Source organism: Camelus ferus, chromosome 17, assembly GCF_009834535.1.
Source record: "Camelus ferus isolate YT-003-E chromosome 17, BCGSAC_Cfer_1.0, whole genome shotgun sequence".
Taxonomy (NCBI): Eukaryota; Metazoa; Chordata; class Mammalia; order Artiodactyla; family Camelidae; genus Camelus; species Camelus ferus.
The window spans coordinates 5,250,210-5,274,555 of NC_045712.1; the positions used below are offsets into that span (position 1 = coordinate 5,250,210).

At 35.8% G+C, this 24,346-nt stretch overlaps 1 protein-coding gene across 18 annotated transcripts in view; it reads right to left on the reverse strand.

Moving 5' to 3' along the window:
• The window catches only part of CHL1 (cell adhesion molecule L1 like), a 184,072-nt gene that overhangs the window by 140,713 nt on the left and 19,013 nt on the right, over positions 1–24,346 (reverse strand). For 12 of the 18 annotated variants that reach the window (XR_004312000.1, XM_014563172.2, XM_032458075.1 and 9 more), the window contains exon 2: positions 7,292–7,371. The exons of 3 other annotated variants lie outside the window; for them this stretch is intronic. The gene's annotated coding sequence lies outside the window, so the exon portion shown is untranslated. Of the gene's footprint in view, positions 1–7,291; positions 7,372–23,882; positions 24,316–24,346 lie in introns of those variants that run through there. 3 more of the 18 variants (XM_014563170.2, XM_032458070.1, XM_032458073.1) reach the window with 1 other exon arrangement.

Below are 24,346 nucleotides of genomic sequence, written 5' to 3' on the forward strand. Positions count from 1 at the left end.
TAGCTAGAGAAAAAATTAGATGTTTACCGTAGTCAAAAGTAAACTTGGTAAAGCTGAAACACAAGTAATTTAAGTGAAGCATAAAGAATGAAGATGCCCCAATCAAACCAAATACCTACGTACTTAAATAAATAACAAGGTGTAAAATAAATCATTTCCCTTTTCTAGGTTTAGAAATGTTACAGAATTTTACTTTGACTAAAAGAATCTTAGAAGTATTCTTATATATTTTATAAGAAATGAGAAAACACTTTTCTGGTGGTATTTCTAGATGTTGTGATGGCTGAAAACTTTGGCCTGAACACTCATTTTTTATCATTTGATTTTATAGTCCTTGGATTTCAATTTCCAACTCAGCTTGATATTTTCAGTTGGAAAACTAAATTCAGTTTAAGCAGGACCGTAAAAATGTGACAATTACAAAGAGAATGACTGGAGAAACCAACCATAATGGGAAATTAAATGTCCCACCAAAACATTTTAAAGGCTTTTTAGAAGAAGAAATATGTGCTATAAAATTTAATACAAGATAAGAGAAACTCCTAAAATATGGATTAAAGAAATATAAGTAAAGTTGCTAAAAGGTGGTGGTGTGCTGCTTTTCAAGCCTACTTCCTCAAAATAACACTCTCCTTAACCTGCCAGCATAGAGGCTTCCCATATCTGGACTGAAATTTCCAGCTTTAGATTTGCCTGGAAAATCATGGTTAGAAGAGGAAGGAATCATAAAGGTAAGATGTTGAAATTCAAAGTAATGAAATTCTATGCCTAAAATCACACTAGGAATCAGTGCTGGACCCCAAGGTGACGGTGATGGGGATGAGGATAAGAATGGTGGTGATGATAGCTAACGTTTATTGAGACAATTCTGTGACATCAGGATTATGATCAGAAGCTTGAGGTTTGGAAAGGCTGACTGATTTGTCAACACCATTCTCTTAATCAGTATCCTATCTATTGCACTGCTCTCTGTCCTGCAGCTGGACTCATTTCCCACCACCACTCCCCTCCCAAGAAAAATAAAAGCATGTTAATAAAGTTCTCTAATCAAATGGATTCTTCTTATCTTCCCTTCATGTCCTTTTTATTTCCTACCTCTGATCAGGCATCAATTTCTCAGAGAAGCCTTTTTTGGCCGCTACAGGTCAAATCCCCACTTAACTCTCCTTACTATGTCACAGTGGCAATTTCACATTTGTTTGCAGGATAATCTGATTAATATGTGTCCACCGTAATAGAGTATAAGCTTCGTGAGGGGTAAAAACTATGTGCCTGTTTTAGTTTGTTCCTGCAGCCTCAGCCAAGTGGCTCTTAACAGTTAAACAAAAATAACTGAATGAGTTAATTTTAATAACTGTTTAATTCCTACAAACAAATGTAGCATCCTTTATTAGGCAACTGTAGGGTGATTTAGAAGACTTATTTTACTTTTACTGTCATTTTACACGTGGCACAGGTTGAAATGTCATTAAATATGTAAAGTAAAGATGACAGGAGAATTTAATGTATAGAGATATTGTACATAGTTAAGAAACAGGCTATGCTCACAATATAGACTGAACACCAAAAGTCACGTAAGGGTTGACTGACTGGTTAACAAGAAGTTAACAACACATTAACAGGGACTGAAGTCTCTGATCCAACCCAAATTCAATAGACAGTGGTTTCTCAAATAAAAAATTATTTACCTGCTGTTTGCAGTTGTGCAGAGAACCTTAACACAGATATGGAAGGGCACCACATAAAGAGAAATGGCCACAGCAAAAAAGGCACTGCCTAGTGTCTGTTTGCAAATAACTTACCCCAGCTAACAGTGCCAGCTACTTACTATTTCAAAAGCTGACCTCAAACATACCGTTAAAAAACAAGATTCATTTCCACTTTTCTCATAGTGATGCTGTCCTTAAGAAAAGGAGATTATGCTGTGCAGGGATCTTAGAGAGATTTGAATGCATTTCTCTTTTTCCCCCTTCTCTTGCTCTTCTTAGGGCAGGGAACGTTGTGGTATACGTGGAGGCAGATCTTTGATCTCTGTGTGTAAGCCTTCCTTCCATGGCAGGATCATTTATGACAGGCTAAATTAGCCTTTGATCAGAGGCTTTGATTTACTTCTTAATTCCCTACTTCATCACTAGGCTCTCGGGTGCGTCTGCCCCATCGCCCTTCCCAGTTCAGCTGGCGATAGCAGTGATGTATTTCATTTGGTTGGCTTCCTCTCCAAGGCCTCAAATGTTTGCACACTTGTGCAGTTCAATAAAATCTGCCATTTAGGGGAGATGTCTGTGATTTGTGTCAATGTTATACATGGTATTTTCCCCCAATATGGATAGCCTTAGGGCAAAAATGTTTTTTTGTTGAGGAAACACAATTTTCTCTCTTCATTGGATTTTACTCTAAGTCATTTATTTGCTTGTGCTACATATTTCCGTGGACATTTTATTTGTGCAGTATGTCATGCTGCTACTTGAAAAGTCCTTTTAAATAACAATGTGAGATAGTGTCTGTCTGTTAAATAGATCACCCAAGTTTTGCTAGGTTTCACTGTCCCTTTGTCTTTAATATTTTAATGGTCATTTTACTTCAGTTTTTTTCTCTGCAAAGCAAAAGTTATTGTTTTCCTAATAATAAAGGACTCTGCCTTCTGAAATGTCAAAGAAAGAAAAAATAAGTAAATAATTAGAAAATGGCTATGGAGATTGAACCCAACCTTATTAAAATCTTACAAACCAATAGACTAGCAGTAACAACAAAAATCTGCAAGATGATCACAGACCTAGGATTTAAAACGGAGTTCTTCACATAGTGCTCACTCTATAATCTTGATTTTGAGACCCCATTTCCCTAGTGACTTAAAATCTACCTGTAGCATTTTAACAACATATTAGTATATCTCAGCTTCCCTCTGGACTCCCACTGAGTTTTCATGCTTTAGAGATTGCATTTATTTGTGTACGTGATACGAGTAAAAGCAAATTCAATGAGACTCCAGTTGAAACAAACATATTTTTGGCACCTTAACACCAAAATTATGTATGCAAACTGGAGGCAATCCAAAGAACAGCCACGAGAATGAGGAAGGAGACAGAGTGCTTGGCTAAGGAAGAAATGCAAGACTTCCGAAAGTCCCTAGAGTTGGTAAACAATAATAAAGGAACATAACAGCCCATAAATATTTAAAAGGTGTAAACATCAAACATGGATAGGAATGATTAATTCTGGGACAAGGGCACAGAGCTACTTCTGATGTTTTTATATCACCGGGAAGAAAAAAGAAAAAAAAAGATACTGTTTCCGTATCATCATTTTGAAATATGCAGAGTTTATTACTTACGCAAAATATTTTAGCATCCAGTGGCATCTTATCGCCTCTGAACGCCCCATTTCAAGAGATGCAGAATAATTAACACTTAGTTATTCAAAATAGGTGAACCTCTTTCTGAGGAGATCAATTTTACTTGGCTTACACTTAGGATTTCTTGAGGAGAGACTTTCATTTTGGGTAAGACTCAGTCAACAATACCTCACACTTTTATTTCAGAATGGTCCAGAAGTGAATTAGTTACAGGCAACACCAACAAGATGGGAGCCACTTAGCCAGGTGGGGACATTAAAGAAAGGAGAGTTAAGGGAACATTAAAATTCATCAGAAACCAAGTGTAACTGAAACCGGAAACTCCCAGCAAGATTGCCTAGATTACAGAACCCAGAGAAGCAATCCAAGAATTTAGCCCAGGAGGTGCCCAAGAAGTGATCGGTCAGGAGACTCTTTCTCTCCCTCTCTTCTTCCTTTTCTTTCTCCCCACCCCTCACCTTTATAAAGCATCTAGTGTGTGTTACGTTCTATGCTCAGTGGTAAGAAAGAAAATGTATCATTGAACTGGACTCTGCTCTCAGAGACATTAATGAGACAAATGTGGAAACAATTCATTGCTAGTGAGTGTGGGGCATGTAAACAGAGTTTGAACAAGACAGATGCAGGATCAGACCAGCAAGCTGTTTCTGTGCACTGCATTAGTCAAGGTTATCCAGGGAAATAGAACAAACAGGACATATATAGATGTATGTAGAGATTTATTATAGGAATTGGCTCACATGATGGAGGTAGATTAGAAATCCCACGATCTGTTGTCTGAAAGCTGGAGAAACTGCAAAGCTGGTGGTATAATTCAGTAAGATCCCAAAGGGCAGAAGACGGGTGTCTCAGCTCAGAGAGTAAGTTCACCCTCCCTTTGCCTTTTTATCTTATCCAAGCCCTCAATGAATTGGATGATACCTACTTAAATCGGTGTGGGTGGTCCTGTCCATTCAGTCCACCCATACAAATGTTAATATTCTTATCGACACACCCACAAATAATGTTTCACCAACTACCTGGGCATCCCTTAGTCCAGACAAATTGATGCTTAAAATCAACCATCACATGCAGTATATGCAGCACACGGCACTGGGAACATTGCAAAAAGCAAAGGTTGTTTTTATCTTGTCCTCCCCAGAGTATGGAAGCCAACCCCTAACGTAGGAGCATGTGGAGCAGTGTTTGAGAGTAGACGTGGTTGTCGTTGGAAAATAATCAATACCTTTATGACAGTGCCACAGACCAGCAAGGGAAGGTGGCCATGATCTTCTCTCACATAATAGCACTTTACTAAGACTTAAATGAAAATACTACTCTCTCTTACCTCCTCTCAAGACATGCAGCCTAGTCTTTGATCAAAAAAAAAAAAAAAAATTCACCCAAATCCATAAATCAGTAGGAGAGCCCTGTGTGGAGATAAGCACCATCAACCAGTCTCAGTTCATGACCCAAGGTGACTCATCGTATTTAACAAAGCACGTATTTTATTGTGATCTTCTGCTGTGAAAATATAGTCTCTGCCATTTCACTATTTGATCCTTCTGTTAAGATATATGGATGCATCATCTTTGGATAAATTATACATAGGTATGGCAAAGATTGAAATCTACAGACAAACCTGTATTAATGTGCTGTGTGCAAACTCAAGCTCATAAAATTTCTAACATTTAGAAAACATAGACTGTGCTGTGAACAAGTTCAGATAAATCTGAGTATTGAAAAATGCAATAGCAAACTTAGCATTCATATATTACAGTCTAATCAGAGCCTTGGTGATTATTTCACTCTTTTTTTTTTTTTAATTCTTGAGAGGCTATAATGGGGAGGGGGACTCTCTAAACCAAAGATTCTCAAAAGAAAATTAATGCTTAAATGTATGTGTGTGTCCTAGAACTATGATCCCATAAGTACTTCCTGGAAGCTTCATAGCTGAATTTCTCAAGCACTACAGTAAAAAAGGATGGAAATGGAACTTATTTTATAGAATTAAATAATGATGTGATCGATTGTCAAGAGGAACACAAGAAGATAAACATAATTCAATAAAGTTGAGAACGCATTGTTATGAGTGAGCAGCTGTTTTGCAGGTTGCCATCCATTTTCATGATGTCAGGACATCATGACTAACAAATCATCGTGACGCACCACAGTTAAGGTCCGTCATGGTAGCCTGCTAACATCCTTTTTTAAATTTGATACCCCAGACATTTGTATTTCATCCTTTAATTTCTGAAAAAGATTTACCTATGTTTCTCATGATGCAAACACTCATTTAGGGTAAAAATCATACAAGTGTTTTAACATAATAAATGTCCTCCTCATAACCAACCATCATCAAAGGATTGAATTAATCCAGGTTCAGGAAGAGTTTTCTCTAACAATATGAGTTTAGATCTCAAATGCTTTTTAATCTTATAATAGGCTAGAAGATGAACTGGAGTTAGAAAACCTGTGCAGAGTAGCTCTTTTGCAGTAAGCTCCAAAGGGCCGATCTAAACAAAGTGGAGGGGCAAAATCACTCCAGTGAATGAGAAGGAGGGCACGTATTATTCTAAACACACACACAGTTTCCTCATAGACCTATTCTTGGAATAAGCCCCCATTTGTTTAGAAAGCCCCTCTTGGTAACCAGGCAGTAGGTAAGCTAGCAATGACTGAAAAGTCAGGGTGTTCCATTTCCACATTGTCTTCTTTACAGTTACTAAGGTCAGTATATGACTAGCATACAGACAGATTTCACATGCAGCAAAAAAATCTTAATCCTACAGGAGTGCGTATTCTCTTGGTAACAAAATGTGCTCTTGAGATAGTAAAAATACTATTATTCTTTCATTAAAAAATACCATTTTTTTCTCATGAAACAGACTAGTGAATATAACAAAAAAGAAGTAGACTCACAGATAGCGAGAATGTACTAGTGGTTACCAGTGGGGAGCAGGAAGAGGGGAGGAATACTAAAGGGTAGGGGATTCAGAGGTACAACTATTACGTGTAAAATAAGCACAAAGATATATTATACAATACAGGGAATACAGAAAATACTTTATAGTAACTCTAAATGCAGTATAACCTTTAAAAATTGTGAATCACTATACGGTACAGCTGTAATTTATATCATATTCTGTATCAACTGTATTACAATGAAAAATACCATTTCTTCTCAAGTCATTTGTCTTTCAAAAAACTAACAATGATAGTAAGGGTTGATATTTACTGAATGGCGCTATGGACTCAACACAGTGCTAATAAGCATTATCAAAATGATCTGATTTAACCAGCACCTAAGACAATTACAACTATTATTTTAATTTTGTGAATTAGGAAATAGAAGTTTAAAAGGGCTAAACAGCTTCCCCAAAACCAGATCCTTGTGTGTCTGGCCGTTGGAAGTGGACTTTTTCTCACTCTTCCAAAATCTTTGAAATTTCTTACAACTCAGACTGACTGCACAAAGAATTTGAAAAAAATTCTCTAAAGGACGATTCAGGTAAGATTTCACATTGATCCAAATCCAAAGGACAGTTGCAGAAGCTGAAAGCCCTTCAGACCATAAAGGGATGAGCTGTTTGACCGATGAAAATACAGGTTTTCTCACTAAAACTTCAAGCCTCCTAAGAAGCCGACCTTCTCAGATCCCAATGGTAAAATTCATTTTTCTATTACAAATGACATTTATATAAATATCATCAAGACGCAACTTTCAAATATGCCAGGAGGTTAGCTAACAAGAAAAATAACTGTTAAGTTGTCTTGCTCTTTCAAAAATGAGCCAGGATTTTAATGGAATTCCAAAAAAACAAAAACAACGCCTCACTATATTATATATCTGGTTCATTTCCTGGGTCATTCTCTGTGGCTATATTCTTCTACCATGCATTGCATTAATTCAATGCACTCAAAATGCATAAAGCAATTGATTAAGGAAAATATTCTTACCAGTAAATTAAGTTCCCTTTAGTTCCACTACAATACGTCTGCAGTATTAACACAGGGTCATTGTTTGTAGTTTACAGCACCTAGAGATAGATTAGAAAGTTGTAATTTTAGAGATAATTTCCAGCTAAGGAACCATTTTTAAATTATTTTTTACCTTTTCCCTGTTTAAAGAATTGATTTAGTTTTTCTTTCTCACCCCGCCTCAAAAAAACCCCCAAATACCTAAACAATAGCATTGCTCTATTGCTGAGGATAAAAGACATCCCCTAGATTCTTATCTATGAATAAATGAAGCAGAGATGCAGAAAACAGCCACGCAATTACTCTTCTCATTGAAAGAATTATTGACGTGTCTTCTCTCACAAATTCAAGCATTTTGCAACAGACCACAGTTTGTAAGAATTTCGAGTTGGCAGTCCTCCATGAACTGTTCTTCACAATAGCCACTTGCTTTTGTCTGAGGCTGTGACCAATCTATCAAAATAAAACAGTAAAGACTAAAACGATGAGAGCTCTATCAGGAAGCACTCTCCGAGATCAGAGCTCTATGAATTACAGAGCTAACATAAACCTTTAATTCAAGAGGCCATCTCTCACCCAGGTGTGTTATCAGCAAGCTTCCCATTTTTAAAAAAATCAACACATGAAATGAAGGAAGCGTTTCAACCAATATACACAATCTTTTTTATTGTTAATTCCCAGATAATTTGAAGATTGGCTCCCAATCCCTAAAAGATTGTCTATAAGATTTGTTTTGGATACTCTCCCAAGAGTACAACTTTGAAAAGCTAAGATTTCTGTTGAGCATAAGGGTGGTCAAAGTAAGTCAAAGATTTTTCGCAAAGCAGTTGTCTTAATGAGCATCATTCAGAAGCGCTAAATACCATCTAGTAATTTTAACTCATTTTGGTAGAAATTACTAATTAAAGAGATTTATAAAATTCAATATCTTTTGCCCTAAGAAAAAGAAAGATGGCTAAAATATGTAAGCAACCCACTTTCTTCCTATGCGTTTTTTGACAATCTCTTTGGCCTTATTCCAAAAGCTGCTGCCAAAAAGTTATAAACAGATTGCAATGCCTCGGGGAGAAACTCACACCAATACACTGAAAAGAAAAATTCCACCCTGGCAAGTATGAGAATAGTCCCCACTGCTTTCCAGTTGACCAAGTGACACACTGCACAGTCTGTGCCCTGTACACTTTTGTTTAGTGACCTCATTTCAAACCCCTCAGGCCTACTTCTGGCACTGTTATTATTTACATTATTATAACAAATAGAACTGTTTATAGATGATTCACAATACCCAAAACAACATTTAATATCATTCCTAACCAGTGGGATCATGGTACACAGGTAGCTTGAGTAAAATTGTATTTATTGAGTTCTATAGGCTAATAGAAGATCTTTCTCTAAATATAGGAATATAGGAACTGGCCATCATTTATTGTGTCCAGCATCCATTCTGTTTCAATAGGCACTCAGTGGGGAAAAGAAAAAAAATGAAATGTTTCCCTGTGTCAATTTCAAATTAGATTTGCTGATTGTTCACTCTATTTACTGAGGCTACAGTTAAAGGAGACAATATAGTATGTCTTTTATTTATCCCAGTGATAAAGAGTGCCATAAATCGGGCATATTCCCCAGCCAGGGAGCCACTTCTATGGTTCCAACATTAAATCTCCCTAAAACTTCTCTTCAAAATCAATCCATCTCATACAGCTACTGCAGGCAGCTCTTCCCAATGGGTCTCACCTTCCTACCTCTGTCAGTGATACCCATGACATCAGGGATCAGTGCCCCTGGTGAATTATCCACACTCTTGCTTAGCACTTGCAAGAGAGTTGTCTGGCATGAAGCACGGAGACCAGAGCTACTGATTAAACTTATTTGTATGCTCACAGCAGCAGTGTATGCCTGCTGAGCTCTCATCTGCTTCGTTCAACTTTGGTTGAGGAGGCATACACATTAATCATGGATATAAGGTCTTTGCTGCTAATCCAATCACACTGTGTGTGTGTGTGTGTGTGTGTGTGTGTGTGTGTGTGTGTGTGTGTGTGTGTGTGTTGGTGTATATAAAGTATTATCTCTGTACTATGGTCTCCTTTTATTCCTTCATGTTGTAGGTGTATGATCTCCAACAATCCTTGAGAATGCAATAAGTAATACTAGAATATATATACATATAATTGATCTCAAATATATATACTAAAACATAGATGTTGGTATTAAAACTTCCATACATATATGAGTATATACGTTATTTTTATCTAATTTTATCTCATTCTTTAAAATTATTTAAAAATTCTTCTCTTCTGCTTTCTTAGCTAAATATTAGCACAATATGAATCTGGGATATACATATCTTGGTGGCATAAGCTCGAATATTATTATGATAAAGGTACCCACGTACACACACACACTACACTACTGCAGTCTAAGAAAATATCTCTCATTCCACTTCTACTATATTTAGCAGGATACATAATCTTTAGAATTTGTCAATTTGCTTAAAGCCTTTACCCTTTTTCCTACCACTAGTGATACAGATACTAATATCTTCTTTTCTAATCTTAGACGAAAGTTGCTTGTCTTTTTGCAAAGTCCCTCCGTTTTTCCACTTAAGAGATACGAATAAACATACTGACCAAATGTAAAGGGAGAAACGATAGGAATACTGAAAGGAAATCTGAAGAATTTAGAGGCATATGTATTAAAGCAAAATGGGCATTTGGGCCATTGATGGTTGTTTGCTTTTTACTGAAAAAAAAAAAAGCATCACTAAAAGAAAATATAGTGTAGGCACATCAAACTAATTAAGTTAAACTCTGCTCATTGGAGGAAGAAATAACAGAAAGAGAGAAAGTACACTGTAGGGAGAAACAGAACTCGCTCAACAGTAAGATGCAGTAAAACTGGACTGGGGTCCCTGCAGTGAACAGTGAACCTATGGCAGTAAATGAGCACACAATGGAAATTCTTCAGTCTGCCTAACAAAAAAGATGCACAACAATATGAGAACCAGAAAAAACTATGAGAAACCATAAATGTTTGCTTTTAGAAATGATTTACAAGCAAAACTTTACACTAGCAATGAAGGTGGTTAATTTGTCCCTACAAATATTTCTGAAATACTCTGAAAGAAAAGAGTCCCTATTCCTGATTACTAGCTTTAGTATTTGTTTACTAAAAAACAATTGTTGACTCCCTACTAAGAATCATACATGAATTTGTTTTTAACATCAATTGAAGGCATACTATGTGCTGGATGTTGTGCTAAGCAATCAGTATATTTTCTTATGTCACACGGTGCCCTCTTGTTAGGTCCCACTGACCATAATTTTATACGTGATGAAATGAATTCAAATAGGCTAGGAATCACATACAAACTCACAATGACAATGAGTGGCACAGAGATTTGAACCCAGTCTATGTAACTCCAAGTCCACACCTTTATTTACCTTTGATTACCTTCCCTATCACACCATTCATGCCAAGTGCCACGAGTTTGAGAAAAGGGCTCCATAATAATTACTTCTCTATGTCCTACTACTTTTTAAGACATACATTCACCTGTCTTAAAGAGGCTAATAGCATAATATAGTGAAATCAGCCAAGAATATTCCTGGGCAAGTCAGATGACCCAATACATTTTATCCCTAGCTCTATTACTAATGTTGCCAATTGAGAGCAAGTTTCTTAGCCAGTTTGGGTCTCAGTATCTCCATCTACAACACGAAAAGGTTAACAATTTTTTAGAGTTTCTTATCTATGATTACAAGAAGAACTTTCCCTAATAATGGGTTTGAAGGAGGTACACAGAACAGGAATTAAAATATTCAAGACGCTGGGATCATAAGACTCTGATACAGGGAAAGATTAAAAAGGTTAGAACTTTTTCATATGTAAAAATGAATACATAGAACAGAGAGATCAAAATAAATAACATCTTGAAGGATTCAGGAAAATTGAATATAATTATGTTTTCTACCATCTTGGATTATTAAACTTCAAAGAGAGGAGATCCCTCAGAAATGAGTTGAGGCAAATAATACACGAAAGAATTCTGTTAATATGATAGATCGTTTATGTTAAGGAAATAGTTTCCAGAAATATCAAGACATATTTTTGGCAAGTGCACTCATAGTTTATTAACAGAGAAGAGCATTCATATTTCAATATTTGAGAACATCATGGAAAACCTATACACCTTCTCAAGAATCCCTTTCTTCTCTGGAGATGGCCTAGAAGGATCTGGATTTGAACAATGATATCAATTACCCTCAGGTACTCTGGGGTTGTATTCAACACCCACATGAAGCACTCAATCAATATTTGCCTGAATGAATGAGCTCTGCCAATTACTAGCTGTGTCACATTGGGATACATTTATCACTGTATGCCAGGCACTGTTCTATTACATATTTTATGAATTAATTTTATCCTTACAACTCTATGAGGTAGACACTTTTTGTTTTTAAGGTTCTTATTTTAAAGATGAGAAAACTAAGGCACAAAGAATTTACATATTGCCTGGGGTTACAAAACCATTTCTCCAGAATGCAACTTTATAATCTTGAAAGCCTTAAGTACTGGCAAGGACATTATTGCAGCAACAGAACACGTTTAATGCAGACTCCTATTCTTTAAGGCTGCAAGCTTAGTAACAAACATTTCCAATCATGATTAAAGAACAGAATTATAAATCATTAAAAGTCACACTGAAATAGGTATCAAAACTGCCTGAGAGTCTTTCAGGGATATTTAGGTATGAAAAGAAGTTAACATAGCTATTATTAGGACTTTCTGTCCCAAAGCATTGTACAAGGGGTCTTTGTTTATTCATCCAAGTATTTATTACTTGTCTGCTCTGTGTCCTGCACTGTGGTCAGGCACACCCATGAATAGGGAGCCCTATGTCCCCAAAATAGGAACTTGTCTAAACAAATCCAATCCCAGGATATTATTCCCAATTTCCTGCTCGAGCCATTCCACCTGCTGCTTTGGTCAGAGTATTTGCTCAAGCAGCTTTCAACCCCTGGCTGGCCTCCACTGGTTTTGCACCATTGGTTTCTCGGCCTCAGACACTCTGATTCCCTTTCAGCTTCTCCAAAGCACACCCAGGGCTACACTCTCTAACTTCTCCTTGAAATAATAGGAAGTTTCAGTATTTCAGTACTCTGTTCACCTTCCCAGGATATTTTCAGCATTATCTGGATTTCAGTCTCTATAGCTACTTAAGGTCTCACACCACGGTGAACCTTAGGGGACAACAAAGAATTTTCAAGTGCTTCTACTACTCCAGCCATGAAAAACTCATTTTTACCCATAAATTCATGTTAGAAAGGATTTGCAGGAGATGCACACCTGGTGCAGGTGTACAACTGTGAGAGGTTTTTTGCTTTATCATTAAAGTTGTAATTGTTCACTATAGAGATTTGGTAAAATACGAATATACATATTTCTATATGTGTTTATATAAATGTATACACATACATTTTATATGTATGCAGGTATACATACATCCAGACATTAGGTATATACATATACATACATATAAAATATAAATCAGTTACTAAAGATAAATACTACCAACATTTTAGTACATTTCTTCTCCCAATTGATAGATCAATATTTAACTAGTACTACAGCTACACCACATATATTCACGTATATATACGTGTAAGTATCTAAAAATCATATACTATTTAGCTATATATAACACTATGAACATTCTACTTTATTGAATAAGCTTACATACTTTTTATGTTCATATGCTTGCGCCAATATTCACCTAACCAAAAATCTAGCTTGAGTTTAGATTAAACAGAACAAAATAGGTTCACAAATTAATGTAAAATGTTTACTTAGTGTAATCTATAACAATAAAATTTTGGTTAACAAACTAAATGCTCAGGAATAGAGAAATAATTAAGTACTTAGAATATAGCTATGCATTAGAAAAGTTTATAGTTTAAAAAAATTGTATTTTCAAAGACTACTGAATGCTGGAGAAACATTAATATTAGGTGGAACCAACAAATTTTATATAGAGTTTGAGTTCAATTTTACCAAAAATATATACATATATATGTATATGTATATATCTATCTATCTGGGGAGTAACATTGGAAAAATATACATCAAATTACAAGCACTGCTTTTGGGGGGAAAAGTACAAGGAGCAATTAAAGATGATATAATTTAATAAATTTATTTTTAATAGTCATGAATTATTTTTTCCATCAAAATGAACATAAGAAATGAAAACACTTTTTTTTCCCAAAGGCTGCATAGTTATTTGAACTCAGTAAATAAATGGCCCAATTTATTAAGCTGAAGAAAGAAATGCCATTCCAGTTTGGGGGGGGGGGGTAGGTACTGGAAAACAAGAGAAGCAGCTCAGAAGCCTAAGAAACAGGGAAGAGTTAAGAAGATATATGAAGTCTGGAGAGGCTGAAGATGAAGATAGAGAATAGACTAAAAAAAAAAGATGAGGTTGAAAAATTATGGTAATCATTTCACAATGTATATGTATATCAAATCATCATGTGAAACACTCTAAATATAAACAATTTTATTGCTCAACTATACTTCAATAAAGCTGGAAAAAAATAAAATATTTTGATTAAAAAACAGATAATGTCAAACATGATGATCATTATTATTTTACATATACTCATTGGCAAATGGAAACTTTGTTCTGTAAAAAATTTCTCAGTGCAAAAACCTAACTTGTAAAACTGTGAAAACAAATAATCAGCAGAGCATGGGTAAGTTCCTCTAATTACCCAAAAAAAAAAAAAAAAAAATCTAAAACTGCTACAAAGAGATGTCATAAGATATTCAAAATTTGAAGTAGGCTGTCATTATTGATAGACTTTAAATGGTATGTTAACTATTTAACTTCTAATTTATTATAATAAAATGCTAATTCTAATTAATTGTAATGCAGAACAAAATATGCAAATTCAATGACAACTCTCAAAATACTTTTAATGGGGACCAAATCAAAATAATTCTGTATGAAGGCTCCAGGGAACTATGAGTGAGCAGAATGATATACAAACATAATCCTGTCACTCAAGAGACTGAATTAATAATTTGTAACAATCTGCAATGTGTAGACCTAGACCATGAGTCCCCAGTGCCTCCTGACAGCACTTCACAGTACACAGCTCAGTACATGGGAGATAGCAGATCTCTCAGTTAAATTTCTGGTCAACCGTGACTTCTACTTTTGCCAAAAGTTGGTCAGCACATCGATCAGAAATATAAGGCGATCCAGAAATGTCTGACACGAAGGGATGCTTTAAATACACTCATTAAGATAAAATTGATATTGGGCTAGGTAAGCTGAAAGTATAGTTAAGGATCACACCAACACATATAGAGGGAGATACATTTGGGGTTACAGAGAGTAAGAGACTCTAAAGAAACACTCCTGTTTGAAAATTTTAATTAATATTAACTTTTTTAGATATTGAAAATCAACATTAGGAAAAAATCTTTAATGCAGTTCTACTTTCAAAATTTGAAACTTAGTTCACCCACAGGCAAGGCCTGTTTCAGTTCTCCACAAAATTGTGCATCTGCAATTACCTAAACATGTAAAGTAAATGAGGAAGAAAAAACAGAGATGGTGGTGGTGATGATGGTGGCGGTATTATTGTAAAAAGAAAGAGAGAAGAAAGAATGAAAGAAAGAAAAAATCTGCCTTAAACATGGGAAATCACCAAGGTAATTTTTAATTTTTCATAAATATTGGAGAAAGCTGTTCATATCTCCAATCTGTATTGATTTTATCTCCCAGAGAATGTGAAAGATAGTACAGTATGCAAAATTTCAGTAGACAAAAACACGTAGTAAATTAAACCAATATGCTAAATTCACTCTTCAGGTATACAACACTATAGCAGTAGGACAACCAATTAATGTGAAATGAAAATTAGTGATGATTATCTATTTAAGGGGTTCTTAATCCCATTAGAATCACAAACACATTTGAGAATCTGGAGAAAGCTGACTCTTCTTCAGAAATATACACATATATTCACGCATGAAATATACCGAACACAATTATAATGGTTTCAAAAATCACTTTTGCTCTGGGTCTTTCAAACTATTCAAGACAGAGCTGAATGTAAAAAGAGGATGTCCAGCCTTAAAACAGGAACTAAAATCTGTTGTAATTATTTAATCAGATTGTATTGCAAATAATAATGCAACATCTTACACTTCATAGCACTCTAAGGATGATTTTTTTCATTTAATCCTTGAATGAACTTTGTGTGTTAATTTTATGAGGTTAATTTATAAGTGAGGAAAAATAAAATTCAGGGAGTTACTTCTTTATTGTCACACAAAGCAAGTGACAAAGGTCGAGTGTAGAACCCTGTGTTGTAATTCCAGTTCTAGTCCTTTCTCAGCAATGCCATAACCCTGTTTCTATGACCAAAAAAACAAAAAAAGTGGTTTATACTTTGTGACGGTAGATCGTTTAAAATGATGTAAGACAAACACAATCCTTTAATGTGAAAGGAAAACTGCTCCCCCCAAATCATCAGCTGGTGGTTTGTTATGAACCAGTGAACAAGCTCTGGACCAGAGCTTCCCTACTTGGGATTTTGTCGGTTTTAAGCCTTTGCTTTCATCTATTTCTGTTTAACGTGAATGACACAAAGCCAGAGAGAGCCACCACTTCCTTAGTCTCTCTACATAATCCTGGCAACATATAAGAGCTTAAAAGACATGTTTTATTCTCTTCATTATATACCGAATGCTCTGAATTTATTATACAAGAGATCCTTTGATCCTTAAGAAACAAGCCCCCTTTTGAAGCTCTGGTAACATAGTGTTCAAGACGGTTCTTCCCATAGGGGCCAGTGGGTCACTCAGCACACATTTTAAGTGCTTACTTTGTACAGCTCCTTATTAGGCCTTTTAACACTGCAGAAACTCAGGGTAGGGGGAGAGGGAGGATCCATCCAAAGCAAAACAAAACAAATGCAGCAAAAATTAAGAGGGGTTTAACGTCTTCCCTTTGTGAGTCCACAGTGAAATGGAGAGGGGAAATTTTATCTAAGTAAGTCTGGGATGGCAGACAGAGGAGGGGCACAGGCAGGTAATTCATTTGCAAGTTCAAGACAAGAGAAGTGTACAGATTAAGGTCTAAACTGCATGCAGTCAAGATTATTTTCTGTTTTCTCAAAGCCACATAAAAGATTACAGAGTATAACCTGAACTCAGCTATAAAGATCCCACTGAAATCTCAATAGGCATTTCATAATCACACAAGAGTAGACAAAGTAGTAGCTGAGGGCTGAACCTATTGTCTGGAAAATTCAAGCAGAAAACCCTTTCCTGTAATCTATCCATATCCACAAAGATTTCAGGAAATACTGGCTCTAGAGATCGGCACATTGTAGAAACTGGACTCATTTCTTAATAGCCAACTCTCCTTTGGACAGTCACGTTCTTTTGCTTTGGGAAATTTAATGTTCTCAGGTTATTTCTTGCATTAATTGTTCACTTTGTAAACCTGAAGTGGATGCCACTGAATTTGCTTCTGGATTCTATGGAAAGATTTGTGGCAACTTATCAATGGACACATAGGGAAACTGGCTGGTCAGTGAATGCTTCGCAAATCGCAGTTTTTTCCCTGTCACTTTTACACATCAGTGCTCAAAATTAATGACGTTTCTGAAGGAAATAACAACTAAAAAAAAAAGATTAGGAAAGACTTTTAATAAATTGTATCAGACATAAACCATGTTGGCAGAAATTATAATTAATAAACAGTGAGATGTAACCACCTTAAAATAGAAGACAGAATCTCCTTAGAAACAACATGCAGGACTAATACAAAAATCAATGTTCACTGTGCTGGTTGCTTGCAAAATTACACAATTAATCCTGAGTAAACTAACCTATCAGCAATGCACGCTGCAGGATTCCTGATAACTATTAGGCTGCACAATGTATTAAAGGAAGAGAACTTTAATGAGATCCCAGGAGGACCTAACGATTTAAATCACTTTTTTTTCCTCCCTAACAGAACATTTTTACTCCACTTAGCAGACATTACTTTTCATATCTGATATACATATGGTCAAATCCACTATTAAATCAATCACCAGGAACCAGAAGATAGCCTATTTTGAGACTAAAATATGCTATTGAGCTGATTTCAAAGTAATAGAGGATTTAGAAATCTACATGAAAAAGATGCCACCTTATTAGATTTGACAGTAATCTATTGCTATCCTATGTCACTGGGCAGTCACAGGGGCTAATGAGACATTATAAAATTGTATTACCACACTCTGTACCATGTGAAGATATGTAGTCCCATATGTATTTGATTTACATAAATTATAATCTACCTTATTCCACTACAAAACTAACTAGAAATAAAGTAACTACTTAGGTATAAACATTTGTAAAATATTGACCCTCTTACACAGGAACTTACGTTTCTGTAAGAGTATATTCAAAGATGTCTACATTCATGTGTAGGTATTCCATCAAATATTTAACATACAAATAGATAATTTTGCACAGTGTAAGCAAAAAAATTGTTCTTTTTTATATGATTGGGGTAAGCCTTTTGGGAACTTTTTTCAACTCTTAGATTGAATCTGACTCCATCTAAAAGCATGCCACTTGGACAGAGGTAAAATGATTCTTCACACACTCCCTCATGCTCTCCTTACATGCTCAAGTGAACTGAAATTCCATTGAAGAAGACATATTATTATTAAATATTCAAATAATGTCATTAAATTTGGAATTAACTTCTTCCGAGCCGTGGTTCTTTAATCCTGACATCGTAACTCTTGTTAGAGGAGACATCCAGTCAGGCATTGCCTACCTCTACCCCAAAACTGTATGCCAAATAAATGCATGCATGGATGGACCAATCTGTCAATCCAGCTATAGATCAATAAATACATGAGGGCGTTAATTGCAATAAATATAAGAGAGAAAAAGGGAAATACTGTTGATCATCTTCCTGGAGCCAGTGTGGACACCCCGGGGAGCCCAGCCTGCATTCACAGGCTTTGGCTAGTTCCCTTTGCTTTGACTCCATTGCTGGAAACAAACAGAGCAGAGTGCAAACACGTAACAAAACCGCCAAGAGGAGGCCAGAAGCAATGAGTCCAGGCATCTCAAAGAGGAGAAAGATGGGGAAAAGTGGGGAGAGATGAAAAGGAAAATCCAGGAGGAGACAAGAATGTAGGTGCAAAAGAGGAGCAATTTTTCCTGAAAGGCTGGAAACCTCCTAAGCAATAAAGACAGGTGACATTTCAGCAGTGATGTGTCAGCACAAAGACAGTAGCAGGAGTCCACACGTGCCACATGCCACCTACTGTTTTTCAAAATAATATGAGCCTTTACCTCTTATTTTCGTATAACAATAATTACGAATATTAAAACAAATAACAGAGTTTTGGTTTGTCTCTCTTTCATCTCATTTAGCTCAGAAGCACAATACTCTCCTATCTGGTCCAAGGAACCAGCGCTGTTATCTCAGCAGCATCACTAAGTGCCACATACATATGCAGCACTGTTTTAGACCCCAACTTCTGGTCGACCTTCCAGGGGCTAATTTATCATTTCCTGTCTCCCTGTCTTCTCCCTTTTTCCCATAGCTTTTGTATGAAAACAGAAAACATATGAAAAATGATTTACTCCCTGTGTGGTTTTAAGAAGGTGGGCATTCATAAGTGGTTATTAAAGTACAAGTAAGATGAACTTGGGGTGCAGAGAAGTGGCTAACAAGTATATTCCTTATAAATCCTGGTAATGTCTACACCTGCTACTTGCTTATCTGATATAAATATTAATTTTACTTATGAGGATTCCTGGTGGAATGAATTACCTGAAATAATAGGCATGAATTAACCTGACATGCATTTCAGTGTTCAACCAAAATTTTCCATTTTCAAAAGGAAAATATTTTGACAAGGCCTAAGACACACTTCTTATGCTGTTTTCAAAACTCTCCCATATGAAATCTACTCAGAAAGTCTCTCTCTTTACTGAATTTTCTGCTAAGCCCTGGGGAGAGGAGGAAGCATTTTGGAAAATGAAGGGAAAGATAAAAATCATAAGCACCATAAAGCAAAAATTTTTCTCTAAGACATCATAGAAATATCCCCACTGTAAAAGAAGGCAGACAAGCAAGCACTAATTAACTCCCTCATTACATATTCTTAACTATTCCTCTCTGGATTTTAGCAGTCTAGAGAAGCAGAGTCATCATTTAGTTCTTAGACTGGGTGTTGTTATGTGTGTATTTGTGAGTGTGATTACAAGTTTGTGTGCATGTGCATTTGAAACTGAATTTTGTGTTTGTGGCAGCTTTCACTTGCTTTGTGAGTGGTCTTAAAAGAAGAAAAAAGGATACGCTTTGAGAATTAATTCAGGCTTCACCTTACTGACTGGCTCTCTAATTTATATTCATTTTCAGGCTTCAAAGATGTTAAATTTGGTTTAATTATGAGGATCAAATAAAGGACAGTCTGATAACCTATGCAGCTTCCATCACAGCACTTACTATTCATCTATAAATCGTCTACCTACTGAGCTAGACTGCAGGCTCTCTGAACACAGTTGCTCACTATTAGTCCTGAACTTAAGAGAGAATGTGGTGTACACTCAGAGCTCAATATTACATGTTCAATGAATAAAAGGTTTATAAACTTAATCCTCTAGTCAATTAGAACCTAACAGTCCTTTTGAGTTCTTTCAATCAACTTTTTGCATTTTTTTCTCACACTGAATTCTGCAATTTGATGTAGCCATTATGGTTTTTGATACTTTACTGGATCTAATAATGTTCACAATCGCAGCAACACATTTTTTAGCAAAAGTGCTTCCTGTCAGTCACTAATCTGTATTTTTTAAAATAATAATTCATCTATAATAATTGCAACAATCTTCACAGGCGGGTCCTATTTTTTATCCCTGGCACAGTAATAGCAGTTTCAGAACAAAATTTGACCACATTTTGAATAGTAGATTACTCCTAAAGAAAAAGATGATACAACAAACACACAAAAGGTAACTCTATGGGTCAATACTTACAGGATATTTACCTTCTAATATTAACTTCATAATCCATATTTGTTTCCCTATAACACTTCACTTACTTATCACAGTTTTATGTCATATGACACTGATGGACCATTAAGCCAAAGCCTTCACCAAAAGGTCACTTAATTTTACGAATATTTCAACCAGGAAACAGTTTGAAAGGTCATATGTTTGGCTGAATAATGGCTCCCAAAGATGTCCACATGCTAAACCCTGAAACCTATAGGTATGTTACTTCACGTGGTCAATAGACTTTGTAGGTGTTTAAATCAAGTGAATGAATCCAATGTAACCACAGAGTTCTCACAGGGAGAAGGGAGGAAGGTGAGAGTCAGAAAAAGTAATATAAGGACAGAGAAAGAAAGAGATATTAAAAGATGCTATACTGGTCGCTTTGAAGATGAAGGATGGGGCCATGAGACAAAGACTGCAGGTGAACTCTGGAACCCTGAAAATGAAAGAAACAGATTCTCCCCAAGAGTCTCTAGAGGGACACAGCTTGTTAACACTTTGAATTTAGGGCGGCTAGACACCAGAACAGTAAGAGAACAAATTTGTGGGTTTTTTTTAAAAGCCACTAAATTGGTGGTACTTGTTCACAGCAACAGTAGGAAACTCATACAGGTTGTGTAACAGGAATGTGTAGATAAGAATTTACATTTTAATGCTGGGGGTCAATTTTTGGTACTTCTTTTGGGCTTATACAAAATATATGCTGCCTTCATTCTAATTCTTTTACAAGGAGATGAAGTAATAATATACTCACGAGCCTAAATTAAAATTATGCTGCTTCTTATAGGAAATTAAGTCTTTAAATAAGATTTATGTCACATATTGCAGTCTCATATTTATTACTGAGCACAAAAAAATTTTCATAAATTAAGTCAATAAATAGTAAGGTATAATGGATTAATATTTTATATAAGATAAATACAGCATCTATTGTCTCATTAACTTAATATGCAACAAATAATTTAAACTATCTTCAATGGCCTGCTCATCTATATTCCAACAGTAGGAACACTTAACAGAATGGATAAGAACATTGGGAAGTTTACTGGATATGCTAAGTACTACTAATGTATAAGTCTTTGAACTTTTGTATAAGTACAGGGATGTTACTATGTGGATTCCCTCTACTCTTGTAAAGAAGAGATTGAGTTGACTTTTGGTTTAGTTTTCCACAATTACCATGAAATTAAAAGTGGAAAGGCATGAGATTTCTCTTAGATCAAAGCAAGTGAATCTTTAAATAAGTTTAAGGTCTGTTACATGTAAATACTCTGATACACAGGCATTGTAATTGGGAGCTACAACAGACTTATATATCAGTTTTCAATGATAATATTTCCACAATTGAGGACTCAAAACCACGAATTCTATATTTTTAATTTTGCAATGTAGCTTAAGTATTTTTATTTTATAAAGAAATTTAAATACAGAAAAATAATATAAAAATACCTATGTAATCGCCATCTATAATTAACAAATATTAACATTTTGTCATACTTGCCTCATAACTCATTTTTTAAGTAAATAAAATGCAAAAAATCAAGTTGAAGCCCCTTAAATTTTCCTTCTAAATTCAATTTTCCCTTTACTCCTGGAAAGAACCAACATACTTAATTTGGTGCATAAACATACTTTTTTAATATTTTTCTACAAAGACACAATAATACTGTATAAGTCTTTTTAATTCACATAACTGGTACATCCACAAGCGGTCATTCTGAGATTTGCTTTTCTTAATATAAACTTGTTTCAAAATCTACATTTAGATTTAACTTATCCATTTGATCTGTTCTATAGAAGTGAACATGTATATATTAAATATTTTATATATTGCAAACTATTCATTCCCTTTTAATAGACATTTCAGGTGTGGTTTTTTTGTTTGTTTGTTTGTTTTGCACCGACTGTTTTTTTTTTTTGCACTTACAAATGGTTGCATGGAATATATCTGATATCTGCATGTTTCTTCATGAGCATGTGTGAGCATTTCTCTTGAGCAATCATGTAGCAGTAGAATGGCTGGGCATTTCAAAAGCATACAGTTGTTTAAACATCACCACAACCAAAACAGAAGATATTCCCATCACCTCAACCCCCTGACCCTCACCTGCCAGTCCCTGAAATCACTGCTCTTATCTCTGACCCTTCAGTTTTGCTTTTTCCAGAATATCATGTAAATAAAATCATACACTGTTTGACTTTTTGTGTCTGGCTGCTTTCACTTAGCATAATGCTTCTGAGAATCATTTACGTTATTGCATATATCAGTATCCCGTGCTTCGTGACTGCTGAGTAGTATTCCATGCTATGGATGAACCACAATTTCTTTTCACTGCGATTTTAATCTGCACTACCTTGATTACACTTAAGATTGAGTACTGTTGCATATATTCCAAGTTTCTTTTTTCTGAAATGTGTTCTTTCTCTTCACCTATTTTCCTATTGTGTTGTCTTTGTTTTCCTTATCAATTTAAAAACTATTCTTGGTTCATGTCATTCTCAGCATAAGTAACAGATTATATTTTTCATATAAATTTGAACATAAATATCCAAAGCCTAAACTTTAATCCTTCTAGAAAAAGAACACATTTAGCAGCATATGACATGTATACACATACATGACAAAAAATAGGACAGGCATTTGGGTTAAAGTCATGGTAATTTATTTTCTATTCCATAAACCTCTAAATGGTAAAATGGTTCTCTCCTAGGAAAGGGAGAGGCAGGTAATGTGTTCTCTACTGACTTGGGGAGAGTTAAATATGAGACATTAACAGACAGCAAGGGAAAAAGAAACCTAAATTTTATTTGATACAATTATCTTGCCATTTCAATCAACACACATCATGCTTATGATCAATAATTGAATGGAAAATGTCTTTCATCCTCTATACTCGACTTAAAACTGCTGTGTGAATTAATGAGCAGTTTCTCCCTGCGCAGGATACATGTGTTCTTTCTGCAAGCGTATGCCCTCGTACAGACCAGGAGCTCACTAAATGCCACACGCCTCAGCCCTGAGCCCCCTGGGGCTCACCCAACTCACTCTGCTACTAAGCAGCATGGAAACAAATACCTTAAACCTTGTCATCTCACAACTCCTATTCTTTGGTTGTTTCCTATGTAGGTTTCCTGCCTGCAGGGGCTGTGTATTACTCCTTACAACAACCCCCAAACCACCCATATCATCTTATTAGAAGTACAATAAATAGACTCGCTTACAAGATCCCCTTTATCACACCCTGGTTCAAGTCCAAGTTGTTCTCATCTCCCACGTGGAATACCAAATGATCCTGCTCTCCACCACAATCTACTGCTTACACAATAGCAAAGGTGATTTAAAACAAACAAACAAACAAACATAAATCAGATCAAGTTGTTTAACTGTCTGGATTCCTTTGAAGTTCCTCTATGGCATTTAAAATCCACATTCTCATCCATGACCTAAAAGGCCTTCCATGATCTGCCCTAAACTCACCAGTGCCAAGCTCTCCCACGCTCACTGCTCCCCAGGTCCCAGCCTTCTGTCAGTTTCAGGCGCCAAATTCAGCACTGCCTTTCCGCTCGCTCGGTGCCCCTCTGCCTGGATCTCTGCTGTCCTGGCTCCTTTCCTGTTTGCCTTCTTCCCTTTCTGGCTCAGCTTGAAAGTCACTTTCTCAGAGAGCCCTTTCTAAATAAAGAAAGTTCCTCCTCTCATTTTTCTCTATCACAGTCCTTTGTTTCTTTCCTGTAATGAATCTATTTGTTTACTCATTTACTGGCTGACATTCTCAGTAATGGCAAACTCTGGGAGGGCAGGGAATTTGTCTTCATCTTAATGCTTACTTAGCACAGCGCCTGGGATTTATGAACAGCTCAATAAATATCTGAAGAATGAATGAATGACTCCACACACACACAAACACACACACTTCACTTGAAGACACTAATTCCTCTGTCTTC